This window comes from Carcharodon carcharias, chromosome 27, assembly GCF_017639515.1.
Source record: "Carcharodon carcharias isolate sCarCar2 chromosome 27, sCarCar2.pri, whole genome shotgun sequence".
Classification (NCBI taxonomy): domain Eukaryota; kingdom Metazoa; phylum Chordata; class Chondrichthyes; order Lamniformes; family Lamnidae; genus Carcharodon; species Carcharodon carcharias.
In genome coordinates this window covers 13706925-13725981 of record NC_054493.1, presented here as the reverse complement: position 1 = coordinate 13725981, position 19057 = coordinate 13706925, and the positions used below count along the sequence as shown (strand labels likewise).

At 43.9% G+C, this 19057-nt stretch overlaps 1 pseudogene; it reads right to left on the bottom strand.

Moving 5' to 3' along the window:
• Positions 1-5386: 5386 nt before the first annotated feature.
• The window catches only part of LOC121270271, a 31047-nt pseudogene continuing 17376 nt past the window's right edge, over positions 5387-19057 (bottom strand).

Genomic DNA, 19057 nt, shown 5'->3' with positions numbered 1-19057 from the left:
AAGCATTTTTAGGAATTGCTGTGGGTCTGGAGTCATACATAGGCCAGACCAGGTGAGGATGACAGATTTCCTTTCCTAAAGGGCATCAGTGAACCAGATGGGTTTTTATGACAATGGTTTCATGGTCATCACTGGACTTCTAATTCCAGATATTTGAATTCAAGTTCCACCATCTGCCATGGTGGGATTCAAACCCGCATCCCCATTACCCTGGGTCTCTGGAACACGAGTCCAGTGACAATACCACTCCACCACTTCCCCTTAAATTCATATGGTGACCAGGTCTGCACACAGTATTTGGCTGTTGGCTTTATGTTGTGCATCAGGTTGCTTTTTGATTCAATGACAGATGTCATCTTTGCTGAGTTGGTCTCAAATCAGTCTTTGCTGTGGGTTCCACCTTTACCAAATGTTGCTGCTGCTGTGTCAGAAATGATTGAATCAGTGACTTCCAAACTTCATCAATATCAGTGTTGATTGATGAAGCTTTTATTGATCTGCCTGTAAAATATTTCACCAGTTTAATTGCTGTTCCTTCATAATTTAACTTCATAATGGAGGTGTCACTTTGAAGAATGTGGAAGTCAGTAAGAATTGTCAGCAAGGGTTAATCAGCACTTTCTAATTGGAGATGTTAATCAGTGGAACCTTTCAAAAACTGAATTGTAGAGTTTGCATCAAAGATCAATTTAAGATTGAATTAAAAGTTCATAATTTTATTGTAAATTAGCTCCCATCGAGAGTTCTCGTATTAAGGAGAAAGATCACAGATGAAGCTTTTAAAAAGGGACAATGCAGCCCTGAAAATCAGTGACATTTCCAGAATATTAAACTCCAGCCAGTTACAGTTTTGTTAACATCAGCAGAAACAAACCAATTATTGTCAGACTATCGATCCTGGGTGTGATTAACAGCAGCAGAATCCAACCCCTGTCATCACTTGTGAACCCGCTCGTGTCTCAGTAGGTGTTGTGACTGAGTGAATCCAGTCCCACACAAGGAGCAGATGAACGGTCTGTCCCCGGTGTGAACTCGCTAATGTGTCAGCAGTTTGGATAACCAAGGGAATCCCTTCCCACACAAGGAGCAGATGAATGGTCTGTCTCCAATGTAAACTCACTGATGTGTCAGCAGTTGGGATGACCAAGGAAATCCCTTCCACACATGGAGCAGGTGAACGGCTTCTCCACAGTGTAAGTTGGTGTTCACTGAGGTCGGTTGACTACCTGAAACTCTTTCCGCAGGAAGTACAGCTGAATGGATTCTCCTTCGTGTGCATTCAGTGGTGTTACTGGAGGGCGAATACCTCAGTGAGTCCCTTCCCACACAGAATCACACAGTACAGAAGAGGCCCTTTGGCCCATCGAGTCTGCACTGACACGTGAGAAACACCTGACCTACCTATCTAATCCCATTTACTAGCACTTGGCCCATAGCCTTGAATGTTATGATGTGCCAAGTGCTCATCCAGGTACTTTTTAAAGGATGTGAGGCAACCCACCTCCACCAACCTCCCAGGCAGCGCATTCCAGACAGTCACCACCCTCTGGGTAAAAATGTTTTTCCTCTCATTCCCCGCTAAATCTCCTGCCCCTCACCTTGAACTTATGTCCCCTTGTGACTGACCCTTCAACTAAGTGGAATAGCTGCTTCCTATCCACCCTGTCCATGCCCCTCATAATCTTGTACACCTCGATCAGGTCGCCCCTCAGTCTTCTCTGCTCCAACAAAAACAACCCAAGTCTATCCAACCTCTCTTCATAACTTAAATGTTTCATCCCAGGCAACATCCTGGTGAATCTCCTCTGCACCCCATCCAGTGCAATCACATCCTTCCTATAATGTGGTGACCAGAACTGCACACAGTATTCCAGCTGTTGCCTCACTAAGCTTCTATACAACTCCAACATGACCTCCCTACTTTTGTAATCTATGTCTCGATTGATAAAGGCAAGTGTCCCATATGCCTTTTTCACCACCCCACTAACATGCCCCTCCACCTTCAGACATCTATGGACACACACACCAAGGTCCCTTTGTCCCTCAGAACTTGCTAGTGTTATGCCATTCATTGAATACTTCCTTGTCAAATTACTCCTTCCAAAGTGTATCACCTCACACTTTTCAGGGTTAAATTCCATCTGCCACTTATCTGCCCATTTGACCATCCCATCTATCTCTTCCTGTAGCCCAAGATATTCAACCTCATTGTTAACTACCCGGCCAATCTTTGTGTCATCCGCAAACTTACTAATCCTACCCCCAACCTAGTCATCTATGTCATTTATATAAATGACAAATAATAAGGGACTCAGCACAGATCCCTGTGGTAAGCCACTGGACATTGGCTTCCAGTCACTGAAGCAAAAGCATATCCTTGCTACAACTCCCACACACAAAGCAAGTGAATGGTCTCCCACCCATGTCAATCCGCTGGTGTTCAGTGAGGATGGATGAAGACTTGAACCTCTCTCCGCAGGTTGTGCAGCTGAATGGCTTCTTCTCAGTGTGAACTCACTGGTGTGACTGAAGGCCGGATGACCGAGTGAATCCCATCCCACACATGGTACAACTGAATGGCTTTTCCCCATTGTGAATGCATTGATGAATTTCCAGCCTGGATGAAGAATTGAATCCTTTACCACATTCCTCCCAGTTCCATGGTTTCTCCATGGTGCCGGTGTCCTTGTATCTCTTCAGATTGGATAATCAGTTGGAGCCTCATCCACACACAGAACATGTGTATGGTTTCTCCCCACTGTGAATGGTGTGATCTTTAATCAGGCTGTGTAACTAAAGCTCTTTCCACAGTCAGTACACTGGAACATTCTCACTCGGGTGTGCGTGTCTTGGTGATTTTCCAGTCATACTGATGTTTGAAACATTTCCCCACAGGCAGAACAGACAAACATTTCTCCATCCACATTGAAAGGCTGATGATCTTCAGGTCCTGATGAATCGAGTGACTCTGTCAGATCATGCTGTGGTGTTCGGTTGGAGCCTCCTGCCTGTAAAACCCATTCTAATATCCTGGAAAAGGAGTTTACAAAGCTCATCACTGTAAAGACAGGATAGAAATTCTAAACAGACAATTTTGGTTTCTATGGAATATGGTTTCCTCTCTTGTTCCTGCAAGGCAGTAAACTCTCATCCCACACACTCTTCCTCCTCCCTGTGCTGGAATCCAAAATGCAGGGTGATCAAATGTACAGGATTTTACAGAATTGTCCTGTATTCAGCTGTCCTGGGCTTCCTGGTGCCAGAACACTGTTTGTCGCTTAAATTGGACCTTTGTGGTCACGTCTCATGCAGAACACTGTGCCTTACTGTTTCTGTGCTCCAACAGCTTTGGCAGCCAATTCACCCCATTCCTCTGCGCCTCACCAGCTCTGACAGCATCCCAATCAAGACCCTCCCACCCACTCATATGGACTCCCACGGCAGGTTGTCCCTTAATTTTCTCCATGAGATATGGTCACCCTGCCAAACCCATCATACCATCTCCACCATTCCTCTCCTCACTCCCAGTTTATCCCTCTCTCTAATCTGGCTGGGTTCTGTTCTCAAGTCCCTGTATGGAGAGTGAGAATGTAATCAATGAATTCATCATTTTCTCTCATGGTCACTGGGACCATGAAGCCCCACCCACTCTCTGTTGCATCCCCAAGATGGCCACACACAGATAAATTAAACCAAAGAACTTTCCTAACCCCCACAGCTTATCTACATGACGTGATATACCAAGGATGGTCCAAACAGAAATGTAAATTAACTGTCTTTTACCGTAAAAACAACCCCTTTGATTTTTTGACCCACATGGCTAATTTATATCTCTAATGGTGAGTTCCAAAGACTCACAGCCCTCTGAGGGAAAAAAATTTCTCCTCATCTCTGTCTTAAATGAGCAAACCCTTATTTATAATCAGTGACCCCTAGTTCTAGATTCTCCGACAGGAGGAATCATCCTCTCCACATCCACCCTGTCAAGACCCCTCAGGATCTTAAACATTTCAATTAAGTCACCTCTTGTTCTTCTAAATTCTAGCAGATACAAACCTAACCTGTCCAAGCCAAACCTTGGTGGGAGGGGAGGCAGTGGCACTGTGGTATTGTCACTGACTAGTATTCCAGAGTCCCAGGGTAATGCTCTGGGGACTCGGGTTTGAATCCTACCACAGCTGATGCTGGAATTTAAATCCAATAAAACATCTGGAGTTCAGAGTCTGTTGGTGACCATGAAACCATTGTTAGTTGTTGTAAAAACCCATCTGGTTCACTAATGCCCTTTACTGTGCAATCCTTTCCTAGTCTGGCCTGCATGTGACTCCAGACCCACAACAATGTGGTTGACTCTGAAATGCCTCTGAACAAGGGCAATTAGGGATGGGCAATGAATGCTGGCCTAGCCAGTGATGCCCACATCCCATGAACAAATGAAAAAAAAGCCTTTCCTCATAAGACAACCCACCCATTCCTGGTATTAGTCTAGTAAACCATCTCCGAACTGCTTCTAACACATTGACATCTTTCCTAAATAAGGAGAACAGTACTGTACACAATACTCTAGATGTTTTTTGTTCATTCATTCATGCGATATGGGCTTCGCTGGCTGGGCCAGCATTTATTGCCCATTCCTAGTTGCCCTTGAGAAGGTGGCGGTAAACTGCCTTCTTGAAGTGCTGCAGTCCATGTGGTGTAGGTACACCCACCGTGCTGTTAGGAAGGGAGTTCCAGGATTTTGAACCAGCGACAGTGAAGAACGGCGATATATTTCTAAGTCAGGATAGTGAGTGACTTGGAGGGAAACTTCCAGGTGGTGGTATTCCCATCTATCTGCTGCCCTTGACCTTCCAGATGGTAGCGGTTGTGGGTTTGAAAGGTGCTGTTGAAGGAGCCTTGGTGAATTCTTGCAGTGCACCTTGCAGATGGTACACACTGCTGCTACTGTGCATCGGTGGTGGAGGGAGTGAATGTTTGAGGATGTGGTGCCAATCAAGCAGGCTACTTTGTCCTGGATGGTGTAAAGTTTCTTGAGTGTTGTGGGAGCTGCACTCATCCAGGCAAGTGGGGAGTATTCCAACACACTCCTGACTTGTGCCTTGTAGATGGTAGACAGGCTTTGGGGAGTCAGGAGGTGAGTTACTCGATGCATGATTCCTAGCCTCGGACCTGCTCTTGTAGCCACAGTATTTATATGGCTGGTCCAGTTCAGTTTCTGGTCAATGGTAACCCCCAGGATGTTGATCGTGGGGGATTCAGTGATGGTAATGCCTATGAACATCAAGGGCCAATGGTTGGAGATGGTCATTGCCTGACACTTCTGTAGCCTGAATGTTACTTGCCACTTGTCAGCCCAAATCTGGATATTATCCAGGTGTAGCTGCATTTGGACATGGACTATGAAGGATCCCATGGCCACTATTTGGAAGGAGAGGAGGGGAGTTCTCCCCTGTGAGGCCAATATTTCACCCTCAACTAATCTCACTAAAAACAGATCATGTCTGGTCATTATCACATTGCTGTTTGTGGAGGCTTACTGCACACAGAGATGTCCTGAGATTGTGAAAGGCACTTCACAATTGTCAACTCCAGCCTGGATACTGTGGTTAGCAACAACAGCATCAACACTTCCCCAATATCATAATTAACAAGGTTCACTCCTGAATCTGATTAACAGCAGCAGAATCAGAGCAGTGCAGTCACATGTGAACTCGCTGGTGTTTCCCCAGGTTGGATGATCGATTAAATCCCTTCCCACACATGGAGCAGGTGAAGGGTCTCTCCCCGGTGTGAACTCGCTGGTGTGTCAGCAGCGCTGATAATTGTGTGAATCCCTTCCCGCACTTGGAGCAGGTAAATGGCCTCTCCCCAGTGTGAATGTGCTGGTGGCTCAGCAGGTGGGATGATCGTGTGAATCCCTTTCCACATTCAGAGCAGGTGAATGGCCTCTCCTCAGTGTGAACTTGTTGGTGTGTCAACAGGTTGGATGACTGACTGAATCCCTTCCCACACTGGGAGCAGGTGAATGGCCTCTCCCCAGTGTGAGTGCGCTGGTGTGTAGTGAGGTGAGACGATTGCCTGAAGCCAGTCCCACAGTGAGAGCACCTGAATGGTCTCTCATCAGTGTGAATACGTTGATGATATTGCAGATCCCCAGTAGTTTTGAAGCACTTCCCACATTCTGGACATTTAAAAGGTCTCTCATCAGTGTGAACTCGTTGGTGTGTCAGAAGGTGGGGTGATGTCCTGAACCTCTTCCCACACCGTGAGCAGCTGAATGGTGCATACCTGGTGTGAATGTGCTGGTGCACCCTCAGTCCGTGCGGGTTTTTAAAGCTCTTTTCACAGTTGGGACATTTAAACTCTCTCTTATCAGTGTGAATTTGCTGGTGTTTCAGCAGGTGGGATGAGAGAGTGAATCCTTTTCCACACACAGAACAGATGAACGGCCTCTCCCCAGTGTGAAGTCGCTGGTGCCTCTGAAGACAGACTAACTGAATGAATCCCTTCCCACACACGGAGCAGATGAACGGCCTTTCCCCGGTGTGATTGCGTCGATGAGTTTCCAGCTCAGACGGGGATCTGAATCCCTTCCCACAGTCTCCACATTTCCAGGGTTTCTCCCTGGTGTGAATGGTACTTTTTGCTTCCATGTTCAACGGCTGATGATATTCAGGTCCTGATGAATCGAACGACTCTGGCAGATTTTGATGTGATGTTTGGTTTGACTTTCCCGACTGAAAATCTTTCTAATATCCTGTAAAATGAATTGAAAACATACAAGGAAATATGAAACAGAACCCACAAAAACACAAGGGCAGGCTGTGAACTTGAGCTGAATGAATCTGGTAATTTGTGGGGCTGACACTAAGATAAAATGACCATGAAAAATGCTGGATTGTCATAAAAACCCAACTGGTTCACCAATGTCCTTCAGGGAAGGGAACCTGCCACCCGGTCTGGGCCTACACAAGACTCTGGCTTCTATGGGAGAAGAGAGAGAGGTGGAGGAGGGAAAAAGGAGATGGATTTCATAGATCTGCAATTCAACCAGAATTTTTGATAGAATCTCCCAAACCCATGACCCCCACCATCTGGAAAGATGAGCACCTGGTGCATGGGGAAAACCATCACCTCCAAGACACACAGCAGTGAGTTCACACTGGGGAGAGGCCGGACTCCTGCTCCACATGTGAGAAGGGATTTAGTCCATCATCCAACCAGCTGACACACCAGCAAGTTCAGCAGTGACTCCAGGGGTTGGATTCTGCTGTTAATCATATCCAGGACTGAACCATTTTAATTCCGAAAGTGTGGGTTTGTTTCTGCTGATGTTAATAATCTCTATAACTGGACTGATGATTTAATATTCTGGAAATCAGCTTGTTTTAGTTTGTAACCCTTACTCTTCAAATAAAGCATCTTTCTTCGGCCTACAACAAACAGTTATTTACTTGTAATTTTTTCCATTTAGTTTCTTTATTCAGTGCTCACCATGTGGTCTGCTCTACGTTGGGAAGATCAAACACAGATTGGGTGATCACTTTGTGGAACAACCTCCGTTCAGTCTGAGCTTGACCCTGAGCTTCTGGTCACTTGTCATTTTAATTCTCTGCTCCACTCCCACTCTGACCTCTCTGTCCTTGGCCCCCTGAACTGTTTCAATGAAGCTCAATGGGAGCTTGAGGAACAGCAGCTCATCTTTAGATTCAACACTTTACAACCTTCCAGACTCAACATCGAATTCAGCAGTTTCTGCACCAACAGGGAGTTGTCAGGATTGGGAACTCTTGACCTGAAAAGGTGCTGGAACCTGATTTTACAGGGAATTTTAAAAGGAAGTTGACAGGGATTTGAGAATGAGGAAGTTACTGATTACAAACAGAATGCGGGTTTGTGGGTCTAAACATGACTGCTCTTTCAAAGAGACAGCAGAAGCACAAAAGATTGAATGGCCTCTTTCTGTGCTGTAAGTTTCTATGATTCAAGGGGATGGCTATTTAGTCCCTCGTGTCTGTTCCACCATGAAATAAGATCATGGCTGATCTGTGATCTAACTATACACTTGCCTTTGCGCCACATCCATTAATACCTTTGGTTAACAAAGATTGTTCAATGTCAGATTTAACATTAACATTGATCCTGCATCAACCGCTGTTTGTGGAACAGAGTTCCTCACTTCTACCTTCCTTTATGTGTAGAGGTGATTGCTAACTTCACTTCTGAAAGGTCTAGCTTTCATGTTTACATTATGCCCACTATTGCGTTGATATCCTCTTGAACCAGCAATGCAACTCCATCGCCTTTTCCTTTTTGTCTGTCCTTCCTAAATACTGAAAAGCCCTGGATGTTCAGTTCTCATCCCTGGTTGATGCAAGATCAATGTTAATGTTAAATCTGACATTGGACAATCTTTGTTAACCAAAGGTATTAATGACATTGAACAGTCCCAGATTCCCCAACTGGTGGAAATTGTTTCTCTCTATATATCCACTCAGTTCCAATTAATATTTTGACAACTTTGATCAAATCACACCTTAATCTTCTAAATTCCAGGGAATACAACCCAACTTTGTGTCATCTCTCCTCACAATTTAACTCTTGGAGTCCAGGTATCTTTCAGGTAAATCTGTGCTGCACTCCCTCCAAGGAAAACGTATCCATCCTGCCCAGAACTGAACACCATTCTCCAGATGCCGTCTGATCAGGGCTTTGTGTATCCAGATGCATTTCCAGTCACAATGATACCTGAAATTAAATTATCAGGAGAGATGACTGAAACTTGGATTGTGTTTCCAGGAATTTATCCAAGATAGAAAGAAATTATTTCTGTTAATTGGGGAGTTGTGGACTAGGGGCATAGTCTAAAAATTGTAGCCAGGTCTTTCAGATTGAAATGAGGTAACAATTGTTGACACAAAAACAAAAAGTTTGGAATTTTCTCCCACAAATGACAATTCCCTCACCAATATGGTCAGCCATTCAACCCCAACCCCACACCTTCCCCTCCCAAGATGGTGACAAGCAGTTGCCTGCATAAGCCAGGCCTCTTAGCAGGGTTTCCAGTCACCATGTTTTTTTTAATTCTATGATGGGATGTGGGCGTTGCCCATCCCTAATAGCCCTGGAACTGAGTGCCTTGCTGGACGGTTTCAGAGTGAACCACTTCACTGTGGGTCTGGAGTCACATGTAGGTTGGCAGATTTCCTTCCCTGAAGGGGCGCAGGTGAACCAGATGGGGGTTTAAAACAACCCATGATAGTTTTATGGTCACTATTTCCGAGACGAGATTTATATTCCAGATTTATTCACTGAATTGAATCCATATCCTCAGAACAGGGTCTTTGGGTTTCTAGCCCAGTGACATTACCACTAGTCCACCGTCTCCCCGTCCCCCGAGCTCGCGCGCGGTTTCCAGGCTCCCCCCGGTTCATAATCTCCACCCGCCCCCTGAGCTCGTGCATTGTTTCCAGGCTCCCCCCGGTTCACAATCTCCAGCCGTCGGCTTCATTTCTCACCCTTTGTGATCTGAACTCGACCGCCTTCTTCCTGCTCCGATTCCAGTACTGCGCATGCTTCAGTCGCATCCTAGCCCCGCCCCTCCATCACTCCGATTGGCTCGAGACCAGCCGCTGCCGCGGACACGCCCCCTCCTGCTATTGGTCCTGATCTGCTGTCAATCAGCCGGGTATTGTGAACTGTCAAGTGAGAGGGTGAATAAACCCCGGGCGGGGTTTACAAATCCCGAGTGCGGCCCCAGAGCTGAATATTAAACAATGAATATTCTCTATTCTCACTATCCGCCGCTTCCGGCTTCTCTCCGAATCCTCCCAATGCACTGAACACCAATGTGTTCACCAATGTGTTCAAATAATCCCAAAGCATCTCTCTTACCGTGTTCAGTTAATGCTGAGCAGATAGACACATTCTCAGTTATAATAACGAGAAGAACTTGTCAGTCATTTCAAATTGGAGACTGATGAAAATAGAATGAAGGAACATTTGAGAAAAAGAAACTCACCATGACCATTGGAACGTGTCCTGTCTCGTTCACTGAAAGGCCCAATGAGTGGTCAGCAAAAGGTTCCAATGCAGCAGGTTGGTCGAGTGATTATGGTGTTGGACTTTGGTTTAATCAATGAATGCTCAAGTGGAATTGAGCCCCCCACACCCAACCTCCTCCTGGGAGTTTGTTTGCCAGTGTTATTCCTGCTTTTGTTGAGTGAGGAAGATGGAAGTAAGGGAACGATGCTGATAGGCGGATCAGCAATTCTCTTAGTGAATTCGGAGTAGTGTCAAGGGGGCTGAATGACATCCTCCTGTTTCTATTGAAGGACAATATATTTTCCAAAGACTGTAAAGAGTGGGATTGATGAAGAATGATGCAGAGTGAGAAAGACAGATACATAGAAAGAGAGAAAGTTAGGCTGACAGAAAGAAGTAATGATCAATTTATTTCCTAAAAAAAAGCAGGTTGGGCACAGAGAGTGACCATCACAGATGAGTTGAAGAGTTTAAAATAAGCTCTTGGAAAGTCGAGTATTGAAGACAAATGGGATTAAAAGGATTAAATCTTGGAGTGTTTAACAAAATAATGATGTAAAATGGGGGGGGGGGGGAGAAGTGGAGTTGTATGAACTCATGTTATTTCTATGTTACACTTCCCTATTTTCTGACAATTAAATAAAAACAACCAATCGGACATGGAATGCCTGAGACTGCTTGCTGTCAACAATAACACATTTTCCCCTCTCTAATCTCAGTGTTTGAGAGAAGTGCACCTGTTAACCATTTTCTGCTCAGTTTCTCATTTCCACACAGAACAGTTAAACGAATGGTATCTGCAGTGCTGTCACTGAGAGCTCAATGTCCATTGATCAGTAAAACCATATTCAGTCGCAGTGAAATCACTCAATGGGGCAAGATTAAAACACAAACAGCTGGGAATCAGAAATCGAATCAGTTTTACAAGTTAAAAGCATTTTCTGGACTTAAGTGCATAGTAAAAAGCAGCAGAATAGACCATAGGGCCCCTCCAGGCTGCTCCATCATTGAATACGATCATAGCTGATCTTCAGCTTCAACTCCACTTTCCCACCTGTTCCCCATATCCGACGATTCACTGAGAGACCAAAGATTTATCTATCTCAGCCTTAAATGAATCCAACAATAGACCATATTCTCTGGAGTAGAGAATTCCAAATATTCACAACAACATGAGTGAATAAATGTTTCCTCATCTCAATCCTAAATGATCATCTCCTTATCCTGAGACTGTGCCCCATCTTTTTGATTCTTCAGCTGGGAAGACAACTGCTCCATGTCTGCCCTGTCAAGCTCCTTAGAATCTGAAATGTTTCAATGCAATCACCTCTCACCTTTTAAATTCCTGAGGTTATAGACCCAATTTACTCAGCCACTGATCATACGACAACCATTTCACCCCAGGGACCAATGTAGTGAACCTTCACTGTACTACCTCCAATGCAGGTATATCCTTCTTTAAATGTGGAAACCAAAACCGCATACAGTATTGCAGATGTGGTCTCAGAAAATCCCTGTATAACTGTAGCAAGACAACTTAATTCTTCGACTCCAATCCGCTTACATTAAAGGCCAATTATGGATGATAAAAAGCAATGAAGGCCAATGAAACCACAAAGAACAAGAGACACATTCTTCCTGGAGAGAGAATAAATGAAAGTATAACATTGGAGAGAGTAAGAGGCTGTCAGATCTGCTGAGTTCTTGTTTCAGATTTCTAGCATCTGCAGTATTTTGCTTTTATAAGAATATTTTGCATCTGTCTTTACCAAGGAAGAAGATGAGGAGGTCATTAAAACAATAGAAGTATTTAAAATTGATAAGAAGGAGATATTAGATAGACAGTCTATACTTAAAGTTAATAAAGCACCAGGACTGGATGAGTTGCATCCAAGGATAATGAAGGAAGTGAGAATGGAAATTGCAGAGGCACTGGCCATAACGTTCCAATTTCACTTAGACACAAAGGTAGCTCCAGAGGACTGGAGAATTGCAAACGTTACAAATTTGTTGAAACAAAGGAAAGATAAGCCCAGTAACTACAGGCCAGTCAGTTTAACTTCTGTGGTGGGGAAAATACTAGAAGCAATGATTCGGGATAAAATTAATAATCACTTATATAAATGTGGGTTAATTAAGGAAAACCAGTACGGATTTAATCTTATTTATTGGCCATCCGACCCCAGTGTGAAAGCAAAAAAAACCTGTTCATAATTGGGGTTCTCGATGGCAGCATTGTTACCCAGCATCCCCCGGGGTGGAGAATGTCCCCTGTCCATTACCACAGGAGAGCAGTGCGCAGGCGTAGTGCTGCCCAGTGTTGGGAGCATGCGCAGTGTCAGATGACCAGGGACAGACGCTTCTCTCTCGGATTCACAATGGGTAAAAGGAGGGATGGCGGAGCGGAAAGAGCGATGGATCCAGCGGGTGGATGGAGAGGCTCCGGAAACGTGCTGTGAAAACTGCAAACCCCGGTTCTCCGTTTGCACAGAGTGGAGCCAAGAGGAAATGTCCCGGTGATAAACCCGGAGCAGGAGGAGAGAATGTTGTTGGTTTCTATCCGGGACTGACAGGGATGGATATTTGAAACTCCTTTTACAGGGGGTAAGAAGAGGAGGATTTACACACAGCAAACTCAAACCGAGAGAAACGTTTGTCTCTTCCCAATTTCTATCCTGGACCAACTGATGAATTTTGTAAACCAAAAAAAAAATTACAGGTGTTGGGAAAGTTTGGGTTGGGGCATTTTTTCTTTAGATCGAGGTCTTTACAATGATCAATGGGTTGGACTGGGTAGATATGGAGAGAATGTTTCCACTTGAAATTTTTTCACACAAGAGAGTGGTTACAATGTGGAACTCACAAGAAATCCTTGAGGGAGAAACTTTGTGATAGTTTCAACAGGAGACTAGATGAGTACATGGGAGAAAAGGGATTAGAAAGGTAAACTGAAAGGTGGGATGATTTGCATGGAAAGGGAGGAGAAGCATAAAACTAACAATAGTTGGACAGAATGGCCTGTTTGTCGATTGCATATTTGAGTATTTCAATTTAAACTTCATTTACAGGGTATTGGGAGGGTTGGATTTGCAGATGAGAAATTCAAACCAAACACCACATCAAGATCTGACAGTCACTTGATTCATCAGGATCCGAATATCATTGGCCTAGAACGTGGAAGGAGAAATGTTTGGCTGTTCTATGTTTGGGAAAATGTTTCAAACATCAGTGTGACTGGAAAAGCACAAAGACAGACACGCACAACCTGAGTGAGAGTTTTCCACTGAACTGACTGTGGAAAGAGCTTTAACTAGTTACACAGCCTGAAAAAACATCAACTGTTCACAGCAGGGAGGGACTGTACACGTGTTATGTGTGTGTGTGTGTTGTGTGTGACTGGGCTTCAATTGACCGCGCAACCTGGAGAGGCACAAGGACACCCGCACCATGGGGAAACCATGGAAATGTGGGGACTGTGGAAAGGGATTTTATTACCCATCTGAGGTGGAAACTTATCGACGCAGCCACACTGGGGAGAGACTGTTCACCTGCTCCGTGGGAAGCAATTCACTCAGTCATCCAGCCTGTACACACACCAGCATGTTCATACTGGCGAATGGCCATTCACCTGTCTTGAATGTGGGAAGGGATTTAATGCTTTGTCAAACCTCCGGACTCACCATCGAGCTCAGTCTGATGAGAGACCATTTAAATGTTCTGACTGTGAGAAGAGCTTTAAAAGCACAAAGGATCTACTGACACTCCAACGCACTCACACTGGGGAGAGGCCATTCACCTACAATGTGTGTGGGAAGGGATTCAATCAGTCACCCCAACTGCTGACGCACCAACTTGTTCACACTGATAAGAGACCTTTTAAATGTTCTGACTGTGAGAAGAGCTTTAAAAGTAAAAAGGATTTACTGAACCATGAATGCACTCACACTGGGGAGAGGCCATTCACCTGCAGTCAATATGGGCAGGAATTCATTGATTCATCTGACCTGATACACCAGCGAGTTCACACAAGGGAGAGACCATATACTTGCCTTGTGTTTGGCAAAAGATTTACTCAGTAGTCTCATCTCACTACACATCAACTTGTTCACACTGATCAGAGACCTTTTAAGTGTTCTGACTGTGAGAAGAGATTTAAAAGTAAACAGAATCTGCTGACACACCAGCGAGTTCATACTGGGGAGAGGTCGTTCACCTGCTCCGTGTGTGGGAAGAGATTCGCTCAGTCAAACAACCTGCTGAGAAACCAGCAAGTTCATATGCAACAGCGGGGGTTGGAATCTGCTGGTATTGCTATTGTTAATCACATGCAGGACTGAATCATGTCTGGACATCAGTTTTCAGTTTTCAGTGGGGTTCCACAATTTATAGTTTATATCAATGATTTAGATTTAAATGTAGGGGCAATGAGCAAGAAGATTGCAGATGATATCAACATTGCTGGTGTGGTTGACAATGAGGAAGAAAGCTATGGACTGCAGGAAAACATCAATGGACTGGTCAGATGAGCAGAAAGTTGGTAAATGTAAATCATTCTGCAGCAGTGTGTGATAATGAAATTGGGGAGGGCAAACAAGAGAAGGGAATGAAAATAAAAGGGATGATGCTGAGAAATACAGAGGAACAGAGTGACCTTGGAGTGCACATCCACAGATCCCTGAATGTGGCTGGACAGGTAGATCAGGTGGTCAAGAAGGCATTTGGGACACTTTCTTGTCTGAGGCCTAGAATATAAGAGCAGGGAGATTATGTTAGAATTGTGTAAAACACTAGTTAGAGCACAGCTAGGGTACTGAGTATGGCCCTGGTCACTGCATTAATCAACTATAAAGTAATCAATTAGCCTAAAACTAAAGACAAATTGATAATTTATCATATAATTGTAGTCAGTATTCAATTAATTAAATCTAGGGAATAATGATAAAGCTAACTAACAATGGGTTGAAACAGTGAAGAAGTCTAAATTTTTTACAGTAAATTAAACCCTGAGGTGTTTAGATAATAAGTTAAGAAAAACATTTTTGTTAATTCCCTCTAAAAAAATAAGGTGACTTCAGCACAAAAGAAGAAGCTGATTGATGGGTAGCTGATGAATCTTCATTTATTTTAATGATTAGCTTATTTTGGTTAAATGAGTTAATAATCATATAAAGGCATGGCAGGACATCTGATTCATGTAGAGTGCACTTCCAGTTCCATGTGGGAAAACCAGGATGCTTCTCTGTGCTGGACAATCACAAGTGCAAGAAGTGTCATCAGCTGGAGCAGCAGGAGGCAAAGGGGAATGGCCAAGAGATGTTTTTGGGACCACGAGGCTGTTTCTGGTGGAGTTCTGGATGGCTCAGCACAGGATTCCATACTTCTGTGGTATATATCACTGATTTAGACTTTAACATGGGGACATGACTGAGACATTTTCAACCTTGTCATTAACAGTGAGGAAGAAAGCTGTCGATTGTAGGAAGTGTCAATAGAATGGTCAGGTGGGCAGAAAAGTAGCAAATGGAGATCAGCCTGGAGAAGTGTGAGGTAATAAATACATTTGGGGACGGCAAATACGGCAAAGGGAAAGGATATTACTGGTATGATAGTGAGAAGTGTAGGTGAACAGAGGGACATTGGAATGCATTTCCACAGATCCCTGAAGGAACAAGCGAGGTAGGTAGGATACTTTCTGTTATTAACTGAGACATAAATTACAAGAACAGGGAATATTTCTAGCATTTTCGGTTGATGAAAGATCATAGACCTGAAACTCCTCTCTCTCCATAGATGCTGCCAGAGCTGTTGAGTATTCCCAGCATTTTCTGTTTTTATTACACAATCAGGGAAGTTATACTAAAGCTGAATAACCTACTAGTTAGACCACAGCTGGACTACTGAGTACAGTTCTGGTCAGTGCATTACAAGAAGGATGTGTTCACACCAGAGAGGGTGCAGAGGAGATTTACGAGGATATTGACAGGAATGGCGAATTTTAACTAGAAGGAAAAATTGGACAGGCTGGGGTTGTTTTCTTTGGAACAGAGGAGGCTGAGGGGAGATTTAACTGAGGTGTATAAAATTAGGAGGGGCCCAGATAGAGTGGATAGGAAGGACTTATTTCCATTAACAGAGATGTCAATAACCAGAGGGCTTAGATTTAAACTAATTAGCAGATGGTAACCCCCAGGATGTTGATAGTGGGGGATACGGTGATGGGCAATGGTTGGATTCTCTATTTTTTGAGATGGTCATTGCCTGACACTGTGTGGCGTGAATGTTACTTGCCATTTGTCAGCCAAAACTTGGATATTGTCCAGGACTTGCTGCATTTGGACATGGACTGTTTCAGTATCTGAGGAGTCACGAATGGTGCTGAACATTGTGAATTGTCCTGATGAGTGCAAGACAAAAAGCTTAGTCATGTCTCTTTTTTCAGCAATCCCTGTAATGCAGCTGGTGTTTACTATTTTAATAAATCAGCTTTGCTTCAAATGTACAGTGTGTTGTGTGTTTGGTCTCTCTGAGATATCACGAGCGTGTTCCCTTAAATCCACTCAGGAAATGTCTTCAACAGGAAACCAACAATTAAACATCACATCAAATAATTGGCAAAAATGCATCAGGAAGATGAGGAACCATTTTTTACTCAATAAGTTATGACCTGAGACGTTCTGCCTGAAAGGGGATAGGAGCGGATTCAATAACAACTTTCTAAAGTGAGTTGGATCTCCAGTTAAAAGGTAAAGTTTGCAGGGCTCTGGGGAAAGGGCAAGGGAGTGTGGGCTAATTGGCAGCTCTTTCAAAGGTGATCACAACCCTATAAGGCAGCTCTATGTCGACAGGAGAAAGGCTGTTGTTCAACTCCCCAGGAATAACAAGGAAGTTATGAGAAATCAGAATAAAACACTGGTTCAACCTCAATTGGAGTATTGTGTCCAATTCTGGATACCACACTTTAGGAAGGATGTGAAGGTATTGAAGAGGATGCAGAACAGATTATTGAGAATGGTTCCAGGGATGAGAAACTGCAGTTATGAGGATAGATTGGTAAAGATGGGGCTGATCTGTTTAGAGAAAACAAGATTAAGAGGAGATTTGATAGAAATTCTCAAAATCATGAGGGATCTGGACAGAGTAGACAGGGAGAAACAATTCCTAGTGGTAGAAGGGCTGAGGGCCAGTGGTCATAGGTTCAAGGTGAATTGAAAAAGAAGCAATGGTGACATGAGGAAAACTCTGTTTATGCAGTGAGTGGTTAGAATCTTGAGTGCACTGACTGAGAGTGTGGTGGAGGAAGGTTCAATCATGCCTTTCAAAACAGAATTGGATAATTATCTGAACAGAAAAAATGTGCAGGGCTATGATGAAATGGCTGGGGAGTGGGACTGGCTGAGTAGCTCTTTCGGAAAGCTGGCGTGGGCATGGACATGATGGGCCGAATGACCTTCTTCTATGCTGTAACCATTCTATGATTCTACTGAAGGCTCTGGGGAAAGGGCAGGGGAGTGGGACTCATTGGCAGCTCCTTCAGTGATCCCAGCCCTACAATGGAGCTCCATATTGAAAGGAGACAGTCTGATGTCCAACTCTCCAAGAATAAAGAAAGATCTCAACTCTTATAAGAACATAAGAACTAGGAGCAGGAGTAGGCAATTCAGCCCCTCGAGCCTGCCCCGCCATTCAATACGATCATGGCTGATCTCATTTCGGCCTCAACTCCAATTTCCTGCCCTCCTCCCTTAATCTTTCAACCGTTTACTAATTAAAAACCTGTCTATCTCCTCCTTAAATTTATTCAGCGTCCCAGCATCCACTGCACTCTGAGGCAGTGAATTCCACAGATTCACGACCTTTTGAGAAAAGTAATTCCTCCTCATCTCTGATTTAAATCTGCCACCCTTTAACCTAAAACTATGGCCTCTTGTTCTACAATGCCCCACAAGGGGAAACATCTGCTCATGTCTACTTTGTCTATCCCATTTAGCATCTTATATACCCCAATTAGATCTCCTCTCATCCTTCTACACTCTAGCGAGTATAGGCCTAAACTGCTCAATCTCTGCTCATAAGACAAGCCCTGCATCTCTGGAATCAATCTAGTGAACCTCCTCTGACCTGCCTCCAATACAACAACATCCTTCCTCAAGTAAGGGGACCAAAACTGTGCACAGTACTCCAGGTGCGGTCTCACCAATGCCTTAAACAGTTGCAACAATACTTCCCTATTTTTATACTCTATTCCTTTAGCAATAAATGCCAAAATTCCATTTGCCTTCCTTATTACCTACTGTACCTGCATATTAGCTTTCAGCGATTCATGCACGAGGACACCCAGATCCCTCTGTGCTGAAGTTTCTCTCCATTTAATTAATAAGTCGACTTTTTATTCTTCTGACCAAAGCGGATAACCTCACACTTATCCACGTTAAACTCCAACTGCCAAATTTTGGCCCATTCACCTAACCTGTCCATATTCATTTGTAAATTTCTTATTTCTTCATTGCAACTTACTTTCCCACCTATTTTGGTGTCATCTGCAAAGTTAGCTATCGTACCTTCTCTCCCTGAATCCAAGTCATTAATATAGATTGTAAATAGTTGGGGCCCAAAGACTGGAACCCTCTGGCACCCTACTAATTACAGTTTGCCATCCAAGGAGCCCTTCAATTCTCTTTGAATATCTTTCAAATGCTGACAGATTCCTTCCTTCTTTTGAAATCTTTGTGCCAGGGATGCAGACAGTGCTGGACACAGAGGGAGCAGCAAACTTGGTTCAGAATGGACACGCTGGGTATATCCCTCCTTATGTAAGGAGACCAAAACTGTACACAGTACTCTAGATGTGGTTTCACCAAGGCCCTGTACATCTGTTGCAAAACTTCCCTACTTTTATACTCCAACACTCTTGTAATAAAGGCCAATATTCCAGTTACCTTCCTAATTTCTTGCTGTACCTACTTACTAACTTTTTGAGATTTATGTGCCAAGACCCCAAGGTCCCTCTGTACTA